This window comes from Microcaecilia unicolor, chromosome 13 (assembly GCF_901765095.1).
Source record: "Microcaecilia unicolor chromosome 13, aMicUni1.1, whole genome shotgun sequence".
Taxonomy (NCBI): domain Eukaryota; kingdom Metazoa; phylum Chordata; class Amphibia; order Gymnophiona; family Siphonopidae; genus Microcaecilia; species Microcaecilia unicolor.
The window spans coordinates 18,933,596-18,945,858 of record NC_044043.1 but is presented as its reverse complement, the minus strand read 5'-3'; the positions used below and the strand labels follow the sequence as shown (position 1 = coordinate 18,945,858).

General features: G+C 47.3%; 1 protein-coding gene across 1 annotated transcript in view; it reads left to right on the top strand.

The window, feature by feature from the left end:
* The window catches only part of POM121 (POM121 transmembrane nucleoporin), a 303,987-nt gene that overhangs the window by 257,572 nt on the left and 34,152 nt on the right, over positions 1-12,263 (top strand).

The following is a 12,263-nucleotide window of genomic DNA, read 5'->3' as shown; positions in this document are numbered from 1 at the left end:
GCTGTTTATTAAAAAAAAAAAAAAAAAGTTTCCCCTTTTTTTCTTAGTTCATTTATTCCCTTTAATTTTAAGTTTTCTTTCTTTTTCGATGCGGCTGGCCTTTAAGCTGCATGGTCGGGTTTCTCCCCTTTTTGTGCCCTTTTTTTTTTTTTTGGCACAATCGCATCGTCTGATTTCTCCAACGCCGTTTTTCCTCCCATGTCATCGAAGACACCCAGCAGCTTCAAACGTTGTATTCAGTGCAACTGGACCACCTCAGGTATCGATATTCATTCTTGGTGTTTCCAGTGCCTTGGGCCTGACCATAGCCCAGCCGCTTGTAATCTGTGTATTTGTATGAAGAAACAGACTCAAGTGTCTCGAGAAGCCCAGTGAGAGAAACCTTTTGGGACTCGGTCCGGTCCTTAGATGTTGACATTGGTTCCGAGGTCAGCGACGTCAGGAGCAGAGGTAATGGCTGCTAAGAGACCAAGTCACGCTTGGAGCTGAGGCATCGAGTGGGTCTCCACCTGTCTCGAGGCCTCCTATTATGCAGGCCCCCAGGGACTGATCTTTGTGGGACCCGACCCCGAGGAGGCGTGAGGATTCCACGTCCTCATCGGTACCGAGTAGTCTGGTGAAGGCAAAGAAGCACCATCATCGATCTCCTTCTACACATGGTGCTGGGAGCTCCGGGGCGTTGAGGGACTCTGCACCCGAGAAGCGTCAGCGCCAAGAGAACCGCTCAACCCTCTATACAAGGGGTGCTGATGCGTCGTCATCTGGCAGCCTGGTACCTGCTCCTGAACCTCGGCAGATTCTGCCACCGGTTACTCCACTGACCCCGCAGCCTTCGCCGATGGTGGCTCTCGATGAGCGCATCTGGGCCCTGCTTCCAGAACTTCTGGAAGGACTGCTGTACCAGTCTCTTTCGGTGTCGGGGATGCTTGCGTCTTCCGTTCCGTCTGGTCCTTCACCTGCGGTGAGGTCCCCATCCTCGGTGCCGCTTGCAGCATCAGCTTCCATCCGGGTCGACTCCTCTTCAACGGTGGAGGAAGCTTCACCGCAGTCCAGGTGGGCGTCTGCCTCTCAACATCGCCATCAAAGACGTCGATCCTCAGCGTTGAGGTAGGCTCAGTGTCGGAATGCTCTGAGAGAGGAGCGTTCGTGGGAGTCAGAGGAAGATCGCAGCTACTTTTCTTCTGACGAGTCCTATGAGATTCCCTCTGAACCTTCCTCTCCACATCTCCTCCGGAGAGTCTGTCGTTTACATCTTTCGTCTGGGAAATGGCTACAGCTATTCCTTTCCTTATGGAAGTTGAGGATGAGCCCAGGGCTGAGATGCTCGAGGTCCTGGACTATCCTTCTCCACCTAGGGAGGCTGTGACGGCTCCTTTCCATAAGGTAACTGAAGGAAGACCTTATGCGGAACTGGTCGTACCCTCTGTCTTGCCCCGTGATCCCGAAAAAGGCTGATTCCCAGTATCGAATCCACGGTGAACCTGGGTTGATGTCTCAGTTACCCTACAGTTCCATGGTGGTGGACTCCGCCCTCAGGAGAGCCAAGAATACTAGAGACTATGCCTCGGCATCCCCAGGCAGAGAAGCTAGGACATTGGACTCTTTTGGGAGGAAGACTTATCAGGCTGCTGTTCTCGCCACCCGAATACAATCTTACCAGCTGTGCACGAGCATCCATTTGCGGAACTCGTTGAGGCAGTTGTCTAGCTTGGTTCACGCCCTCCCTCCGGAGCAGGCCGAGCCTTTTCACCAGGTGGTCAGGCAGCAGAAGGCGTGTCGTAAATTCCTGGCCAGGGGTACTTACAACTCTCTCTTGATATGGTATCCAGAATCGCTGCTCAAGGTATTGTGATGCGCAGACTCATGGCTGCATGTATCTGACCTCGATCATTCAGTCCAGCAGCGGATGGCGGATGTACCTTGTCGGGGGGGATAACCTTTTTGGTGAAAAAGTAGAGGATCTTGTTGACCAGATCAAAAGCATAATGATGCTATGGATTCTCTCTCACGCCAGGCGTCTTCTGCTACAACCTTCTCAACTAGGAGGTATTTTGGGGGGCAAGAGGAGTGCTCCCTATAACTATGCTAGGCATAGGAACACTCTGGCTTCCCAACAGCCTGCCCAGGCTCAGCCTCAGCGTGCTCGTTCTCGTCAACAGCGTGTGCCTAAGTCCACAGCAAAAGCAAGGGATGAGCTTTTGACTGGTTCCAGTTCAGCATAGCTACAGTAAAAGTGTCTAACCTCCCCACAACTGGCAAGTTGTCCGGAACAATGTTTTTTTTCACCAAAGGTGGCCTCTCATAACCTCCGACTGGTGGGTTCTTCAAATAACCCGGTTAGGATACACTCTTAATCTGGAATCCAAACCTCCAAATTGCCCACCGGGAGTTCATTCTTACAGCTCCAGCACAGGCAGGTACTTGCAGAGGAACTCTCCGCCCTTCTAAAGGCCCATTCGGTTGAACCCGTTCCACGAGGGGAAGAAGGGCTAGCATTCTATTCCAGTTACTTCCTTGTGCAAAAGAAAATAGGTCTAGGATGGGACGCATCCCCCCCCTAAGGGCCCTGAACAAATTTCTAGTCAGAAATAAGTTCAGGATGGTTTCCCTGGGCACCCTTCTTCCCTTGATTCAGAAGAAAAATTGGCTATGCTCTCTGGACTTAAAGGATGCTTACACACACATCTCGATACTTCCAGCTCACAGGAAGTATCTTCAATTTTGGCTGGGAACGCAGCACTTTCAGTACCGTGTACTGCCCTTTCGCCTGGCATCTGTGCCCAGAGTGTTTACAAAGTGTCTAGCTGTAGTCACAGCGTTGCTACACAGACTAGGAGTGCATGTGTTTTATCTTGATGATTGGTGAAGGGCACTTCATAGGAAGGTGCTCTGAAGTCCATGCGAATGACTATTCAGGTGCTAGAGCTACTGGGGTTCATAATAAATTACTCCAAATCCCATCTCACTCCTGTCCAAAAATTGAAATTCATTGGAGCACTGCTGGACGTGAAGACAGCTCGGGCTTATCTTCCCGAGACACGGGCAAGACAGCCTCCTGTCCCTGGTGTCCATGGTTCGAGTGTCTCAGTGGATCACAGCTCGGCAGATGTTGACTTCTGGGCCACATGGCCTCCACAGTTCATGTAACTCCCATGGCACGCCTACATATGAGATCAGTTCTTTGGACCCTAGTTTCCTAGTGGTATCAAGCTGCGGGGGATCTGGAGGATGTGATCCAACTGTCCACTGATTTTCAAAATTCTCTTGAGTGGTGGACAATCCTGTCCAATTTGACCGTGGGACGACCATTCCAAATTCCTCAGCCACAAAAAGTGCTGACGTTGGATGCATTCCTCATAGGGTGGGGAGCTCATGTAGATGGGCTTCACACTCTAGGAGCCTGGTCCTTCCGGGAAGCAGCTCTTCAGATCAATCTCCTGGAATTGCGAGCGATCTGGAACGCTCTAAAGGCTTTCAGAGATCGGCTGTCCAACCAAATAATCTTGATTCAAACAATCAGGTTGCAATGTATTACACCAACAAGCAAGGAGGCACCGGATCTCGCTGTTCAGAGGTGGTTTTGGGCACGCTGTCACGGCATGTTTCGCCAAGCTACTTATCTGGCAAGTGTCAACAATCTGGCCGACAAATTGAGCAAGGTAATGCAACGTCACGAGTGGCCACTGAATATGGGCATAGCCTGCAAGATCTTCAGAGCGTGGGGCACCCCCTCGGTGGATCTTTTTGCCACTCAAATCAATCACAAGGTCCCTCAGTTCTGTTCCAGGCTTCACGCCCACAACAGACTAGCGACAGATGCCTTTCTCCTTCTTTGAGGAACAGGCCTTCTATATGCGTATCCTCCCATACCTCTAGTAGGGAAGACTTTGCTGAAACTCAAGCAAGACAGTGGAACCGTGATCCTGATTGCACCCTTCTGGCTGCGCCAGATTTGGTTCCCTCTTCTTCTGGAGTTCTCTGAAGAACCGTGGAGATTGGAATGTTTTCCAACCCTCATCACCCAGCACGAGGGGTCTCTTCTACATCCCAACCTCCAGTCTCTGGCTCTCACGGCCTGGATGTTGAGACCTTAGAATTCGCCTCCTTGGGTTTTTCAGAGGGTGTCTCCCGGGTCTTGCTTCCAGGAAAGATTCCACGAAGAGGTGTTACTCCTTTTAAATGGAGGAGGTTTGCCATCTGGTGTGACAGCAAGGCCTTAGATCCTCTTTCTTGTCCTACACTGGCTCTGCTTGAATACCTTCTACACTTATCAGAGTCTGGTCTCAAGACCAACTCCGTAAGAGTTCACCTTAGTGCGATTAGTGCTTATCGCCATGTAGAGGGTAAGCCAATCTCTGGACAGCCTTTAGTTGTTCGATTCATGAGAGGTTTGCTTTTGTCAAAGCCCCCTGTCAAACCTCCACCAGTGTCATGGGATCTCAACATTGTTCTCACCCAGCTGGTGAAAACTCCTGCCATCTGAAGTACTTTACCTGGAAGGTCATTTTCTTGGTGGCAGTTACTTCAGCTCGTAGGGTCAGTGAGTTTCAGGCCCTAGTGGTAGATGCACTTTATAATAAGTTTCATCACAACAAGAGTAGTCCTCCGCATGCACCTTAAGTTCCTGCCAAAAGTGGTGTTGGAGTTCCATCTGAACCAGTCAATTGTCTTGCCAACATTCTTTCCCCATCCTCATAGCTGCCCTGGCGAAAGCAGTTTGCACACCTTGGACTGCAAGAGAGCATTGGCCTTTTATGTGGAGTGGACAAAGCCCTTTAGACAGTCCGCCCAGTTGTTTGTCTCTCTTGATCCCAAAAGGAGGGGAGTCGCCATTGGAAAACGCACAATCTCCAATTGGCTGGCAGATTGCGTATCCTTCACATCCCCAAGCTGGGCTGACTCTGGATGGCCATGGCCGCGTCAGTGGCTCACTTAGCCTCCATTGAGGAGATTTGCAAGGCTGCAACGTGGTCATCAGTCCACACATTAACATCTTACTACTGTTTTCAGCAGGATACCCGACGTGACAGTCGGTTTGGGCAGTCGATGCTGCAGAATCTGTTCGGGGTATAGAATCCAACTCCACCCCCCTAGACCCATTTATGTTATGTTCTAGGCTGCACTCTGTTAGTTGTTTATGGTTTCAGGTCAATCTCTGTTATGTCCTCGCAGTTGAGAGGCCCAATTGACCACTGTTCATTGTTTTGAGTGAGCCTGGTTGCTAGGGATACCCCACATGTGAGAACAAGCAGCCTGCTTGTCCTCGGAGAAAGCGAAGATACATACCTGTAGCAAGTATTCTCCGAGGACAGCAGGCTGATTGTTCTCACTAACTCGCCCACCTCCCCTTTGGAGGAGTTTTGTTTGCTTTTTGATTAAACTGAGCGGGAACGCTCACACGAGGGGCGGGAAGATGGCCACACATGCGCAGTGTGCACTTCTCGCGCACCAGAAGACTTTGGAAAGGGTTTTTTTTTTTAAATATATTTTGCTTGCAAAATAGCCGTCCGATTCCCGGGCCGACGCGGACGTCGACCCACATGTGAGAACAATCAGCCTGCTGTCCTCTGAGAATACCTGCTACAGGTATGTATCTTTGCTATATCAGTGGAAGTATAATTAATTGGAAGTGATTTGTTTCTCTTTGCCTAATGTACTCATCAGGATATTAAATATAGTAAAGGATAAAGGTGACCCCCGAGGGACACTACAACCCAAGAACCAAGAATCGAATGTTTTATCCATAAACTTTGCTTTACAACTTGATGTGTTAAAAAAAAAAAAAAAAAACCTGCTGTTGGGGAAATAATGTGATTCTGAAGTGAAGATTTTTTTTCTTGCTTGATATACTTTGTGCCCTTTTCCTATGTTGCTTTTTGATGTAACAAATTTTTAATTAAAAAAAATTGAAAACCTTTCCTGAAATGCCAATTATCTAATATTTCTAGAAGTAACTTACGATTAACCATGTACTCAACAAATCAAATTGTAATAATACAGCTTGATGTCCCTTGCTTAATGAAATTTTGATATCTGTAATCAAGGCTCCCAAAAGGGTTTCTGTACTAAATTCCTGTCTGAGTCCTGATTTGTGTTGAATTTAGCAAATCAAAATGTTTTAAATAATCAGAGCTGTTTACTTGCTATTGCTTCCCAAAGTTTAGCAGAGGAGTGTTAGCAATAGGTTTGTAATTTGACAATTCAAATGTATTTCCCTTTGGATTTTTAAGGATTGGTTTTAAAATAATTTCTCCCAGATGAAATGAAAATATACCTGATTCTCAAATATTCTGTTCACCCAGTTATAAAGCCAGGATATAAATTTTGAAGGAGGATCATGCCAAAGAAAAAGGGCAAGGATCATTTCCTCATTACCTTTACCTTTATTTTCATTATAATATTCTGTTTTTGTTTCTTACTGAATTTGTGCTAAGAATTTTACTTGGCTTATTTCCAAATGTAAAAAAAGAAAAAAATTTGTACCCTTAAGATTATTTACCAGCTTTTCTGTCTGTCGCTGCTGCACAGCTCGCATCTCTACCAATTGTTGGTCCACCAATCCCAAGGTCTCATTATGGCTCTCCAGCTGCGTTTCCATCTCTTCTAGTCTTGTGCCCAACTTGCGGATTTTGCTCCTAAGATCAGCCCCGATCGTTGGTACTTCAGACCACAGCGAATGGAGGTTCAAGCTTATGTCCTGAAGCCAGTTGTTCAGCTCTGCGGGGATCTCTGCTGTGGGTATCACTGTCTCAGGGAGCTCACAGTCATCGCCTTTGTAGCGAGGCTCCATCAAACCCGCTGGCGTCAGTGGCCTCCCTGTTTCCACCATCTTGTCCGCTCGTGGCTCTGTTCTCCCCGAGTAAGCAAAACGCGTTAAATCCGCCCCCAGAGTTTTCTGACTCATGTACCTTCCAATCCTGAGTCGATCGGGGATCAGTCAAGCTGGTTCGCTATTACTCGTCGGTCTTTGAGTTGGTTTGATCGCTAATCTTTAATATGGGGAAGCGGGAGCTTCGCTCTCAAGCGTCCATTCTTTTACGGTGACGTCACTTCCTCCCTCTTAAGATTATTTAAAATCTAACTTGTCCATTGTAGATCCTTCAGGGTTCCTTTTACTAAGTTGCAGGAAAAGGGCCCTGCAGTAGCGGCGGGGGCCCTTTTTACTGCAACAGGTGAAATGCCCCACAAAAAATAGCCACATGGTAAGATAACCATTGAGATGGTGGTAAGGGCTCCTGCGTTAACCCGGCACCAACCAGGCAGCGCACAGTGATGCCCGATTACTGCTGGGTTAGCACCATGCTACAGAAAAAAGAAAACGGTGTGCACTCCAGTCTGAACTATCACTGACAGCCATGTTGGGTCGGTGGTAGTTCCGGAGTAGAGTAGCGAGCAGTAAGCCCGCGTTGGGCTTACTGCCACTTTGTAAAAGACCCCCCCCCCCCCCCCCCTCAATTCCTTACCCTCTCCAAATTAGGCCTTTTCAACTGTACTTTCTGAAATTCCCTTTTTTTTTTTTTTTATTAAATTGCCCTTTTTTGGCCTTGTCTCCAATTTTTTTCTATACTCTGGAAATTCTATGCAAAATTTTGCATTGTTCTTAGTGTGTTTACATAGAAAGCCCTTATCATGAGGCCTGAAATTGCCTCCTGCCTTTCCTTCCTTATGCTCCAGCTTCCCCATTCCCCTTTCATTCCAATTTGTTTTCTCTCCTAAGCAAGATGCCTAATATCACTTCTTTCTTTGTTCTCACCTCCCCATCTGTCATTGTATCTTTCTCCTACCCCCTTCCATGGTACACCCTTAAGCTTGATCTCCCCCTACACCAGTGGCATACTGTTACCCAACCCCACCACACACTATTTTCTCTGCTGTCATTCATAACCATGACACATAGTCTACTTTCAGTACTTTCACCCCAATCCTTATGGCGCACACACAGTTGGCATCAGGTCTCTCCTGGCTGTCTCCCACAAATGCAGAAATAGCACAGCAAGAGGAGCAGGAAGTGAACCACTGTATATACGGAGTCACTTCTCCTCCTGTGCTGGTTTGAATCTATCTATTATGTGAACCATGAAGGCCTCTGCACATCCCCATGGTTCATGTGAGCAGTTTGATCTATGCTGGCAGAGAAGGAAGTGACCCAATATGCAGCAGTTCACCACTTCTTGTTGCACAATCTCTGTGGTGGTGGGGAGAGACAGCCAGGAGATACCCACCCCCCACCTCCAATATTGATCCTTGGCAGAATTCTGTGTTCTGCAGAGTTGGGGAATTTTGCAAAAATTCTGCTCTGCACAATTGCACAGAATTCCCTCAGGAGTACACCCTTTAATACACTCCCTCCCCTCCATTAGTCTTCAGCCCATCCCCCTGGTTATCCAGCCCTACCTCACCTGTGTCGTTAAACTGCAAATACTCCTGTATGCCTTTCTCAGTGCTCCCCAGGGCTTCTCATCCTTTAAAAGACCCTCATTTCAACCTGTACCCCTGTGAGAGCCTGTCCCAAAATACTCCCTGATTGTTAACAGATTGGTGCATGGTCAAACCATGCACCAATCAGTCAATAATAGAATAGGTAGCATGTGGATATTTTTATTTTATTTTTTTTTTTATTTGTACCCCGCGCTTTCCCACTCATGGCAGGCTCAATGCGGCTTAGGTACTTATTTGTACCTGGGGCAATGGAGGGTTAAGTGACTTGCCCAGAGTCACAAGGAGCTGCCTGTGCCTGCAGTGGGAATTGAACCCAGTTCCCCAGGACCAAAGTCCACCACTCTAACCACTAGGCCACTCCTCCACTGAGGATATGAGGAGGAATATTCTCTCTGCTGCTGATATGCTGCTTTAAGTATCTAGCAATTTATTTTTGTTTCAGTATTTCCTTTGTTTGGTCCTGAAAGGAATTGACAGCCAATGGGGAGAGGTAAAATGAGAGCAGCCCAGAGGGTGTTAAAGTCCCCTTTTCCTAATTAGCGCCACCTGTGTTTTTTCTGACAGCATTTTATCTACCTCCTTCTGAAATTGGGTTTGTGATTCATTTATTCACTATTGCCATTTCCTCTCAAACTTCTTCCCTTCTCTGTCATTATTTCTATTAATATATATAGGGAAATCATTCTTAGTACCATTGTTACCTCGGCTCTCTTTTCCAGTCCTGTTTAGAGTTCAAAAATACTTGACAATAGTGCCAAACCTTTTCTAATTTGTCAGTCAGGTGTTTCCTTTTAGTCAACTGCCAAGTTCAGCCTTCTCAGCTCCTTAAACATAGCTGCCTCTTGTGTGGGAAATTTAAGCCCTTCACCTTGAATGTTCCAGATCTGAGGTCCCTAAAGCATATTTCCTAAAGTAAACTGCTTTTATTCCATTGGACCTGCCACACCCTACTTACATTAGTCACCTCTTCCTCTTTTCTTTTTCTATTCACTCAAGCTTTTAAGCTCCTTTCTCTTCCTGTCCCTTAACCCCCCCCCCCCCCCCCCCCCCCCCCCCCCCCCCGGCCACCTGTTATAGCCCAGGCCACTTTCTTACATTCTCCACCCCACCAACCTCCACTTGCACTTTTACTCCCCTCACAACGTTCATTCCCCAGTCATACAAAATATCCTTGGGTGTAAGCCACACCCTTTTTCAGTCCTTAGCACATCAAGTCTGACATCCTTTCTGTTTCTTTTTCGTTTCAATAAGTTTTTATTGAAATATTCATCAATACATATAATCACACAGTAATGCAATGTCCGACACGCATGCCGGATAGTCAAAACAAAAGAACCATTACCATAATCTTTCAATAAAGCAACACATCCTTCATAGTTGTATCCCCCCCCCCCCCCCCCCCCCCATCCAGTATTCCCCATTTCCGAACAGTAATATCGTAAACATAGTAACATAGTAGATGACGGCAGAAAAAGACTTGATTTGTACCTGCCTTATTCAGGGCACAGACCGTACAAGTCTGCCCAGCAGTACTTCCCGCCTCCCAACCACCAGTCCCGCCTCCCATCACCGGCTCTGGCACAGACCGTATAAGTCTGCCCTCCACTATCCTCGCTACCCAATTTTGGCTAAGCTTATGAGGATACATTCCTTCTGCACAGGATTCCTTTATGCATTTCCCACGCATGTTTGAATTCCGTTACTGTTTTCATCAACACCACCTCCCGCGGGAGGGCATTCCAAGCATCCACCACCCTCTTTGTGAAAAAATACTTCCTGACATCTTTCCTGAGGCTGCCCCCCTTCAACCTCATTTCATGTCCTCTCGTTCTACCGCCTTCCCATCTCCGGAAAAGATTTGTTTGCGGATTAATACCTTTCAAATATTTGAACGTCTGTATCATATCACCCCTGTTCCTCCTTTCCTCCAGGATATACATGTTCAGGTCAGCAAGTCTCTCTTCATACGTTCAACAACAAAAGTACCCCAACAAAGTACAGATAGATCCCCTCATCAACTGGATCTCACCTTCCGGACCAGGTACATATCTCTACACCTCGCCCCCAAAGAGTTTGTCCCCTTACCTAAAACACAACCCCAGTACGCCTCACCCCCCTTGTCATGAAGCCAAAGTTAATATCTTTCCCTCTAACAGGTCCCACCTTCTTTGATGAATCCAAAAAATGTCCCTTCGTACAGCTGTTTGTCTCTCCATTTGAAATAGATAACGCACCTTCTGCCACTGATCCATAGTAGGCGGAAGAGAAGATTTCCAAGAGGCCGCAATCAAACATTTTATTGCCACTAGTCCCCACTGGAACAACCTCTCTTGTCACCACTGCAACTTGGTCGGGCAAAGCCCTAATAAGCAAACTTGGGGAGACAAAGGTAAAATTATTTGAAGCATTGCAGAGTACCCCACCCACCGATTCCCACACAGAAAATAACCCCGCACACTCCCACCAAACATGCAAAAATAAACCCCGTTCCTTCCCACATCTCCAACACATTTCAGACACCAAAGGAAACATTTTGTGAAGCCTTTCCGGCGTATAATACCACCTAGTAATTATTTTATAGGCGTTCTCCTGAACAAGCACACACACTGAACTCGCTTGCACCCCCCCCCCCCCCCCCCAAATATCCTTTCCCATTCTTCTTCAGTAAACTTCATCCTCAAATCTCTTTCCCAAGCCTTCATGAACTTATGCTTAACCCATTTCCACCCCCTCATAAACTTATATAAGATCGATATGGACCTTGGATGTTTTCTCACTATCAACCAAAGATTTTCCAAACACTCCCCTTTAATAGGATCTCCCCTGAGCCAACCCTGCTGCATAACAAAATGCCGTATTTGCATATAAGCAAAAAAATCTCCCTCCAGCAGACCATATCTATCCCTAAGACATTCAAAAAAAGCCCATTTCCCCCCCCCCCCCCCCGAAACCATCCCGAAATCTAATCAATCCCTTCTGAGCCCACCTAGTAAAGGTTCTATCCCATTACCCCACTCTAAACGCAGCCTCCCAATTTGGAGATGCCAACGTAGAAACCCGAACTCCTCCTCCCCACCGCTTTTTAGCCACCTGCCAAATTTTTAGCAAATGGCTCAAAAAGGGATTAGCTTCCCCTCCCACCCCCTCCCTTCCCCCTGCGAGTCCCAAAGCAGCGTGCACAGGGGTTGCAACCCAGAAAACTCTTGTTCCATTAGTACCCCCGCCTTTTCCTTCCCCACATCCCAATCCAAAATTATCCTCAATTGCGCAGCCAGATACCATTCTACGTTCGGCACCGCCCTGCCTCCCTGCTCCGGTGCACTGCATAAGATCTCTCCACTTATACGGGGCCTTTTCCCTCCCCATATAAAACTATAAATTCCATATCATCAAGCTGATCAATCCATAGACTGGTGGGTTGTGTCCATCTACCAGCAGGTGGAGATAGAGAGCAAACTTTTGCCTCCCTATATGTGGTCATGTGCTGCCGGAAACTCCTCAGTATGTTCTCTATCTCAGCAGGTGGTGGTCACACACAGCAGCAGCTCTGGCTAGGCCTCCAAGCCTAATTTTTAGGTTTTGTTGAGTGCCTGGGGTTGAGGGCTCTTTTGAGCAAGTGCAAACCTGGTGGTGCCAGGTCCCTCCTTTTCTCCCCCCTCCCGCTGGCTCCGTTAAAAAAAAAAAAAAATTTTGAACGTCCTTAAAGGCGTTTATTTCGACGTTTATTTAAACGTTCATTGCAGCTACTCACTGGGACACCAGGTCGTTACAGCTCGGAGCGGAAAGCAGGTAATTTTTACCTTTTTATAGCGGGCAGGGGGTTC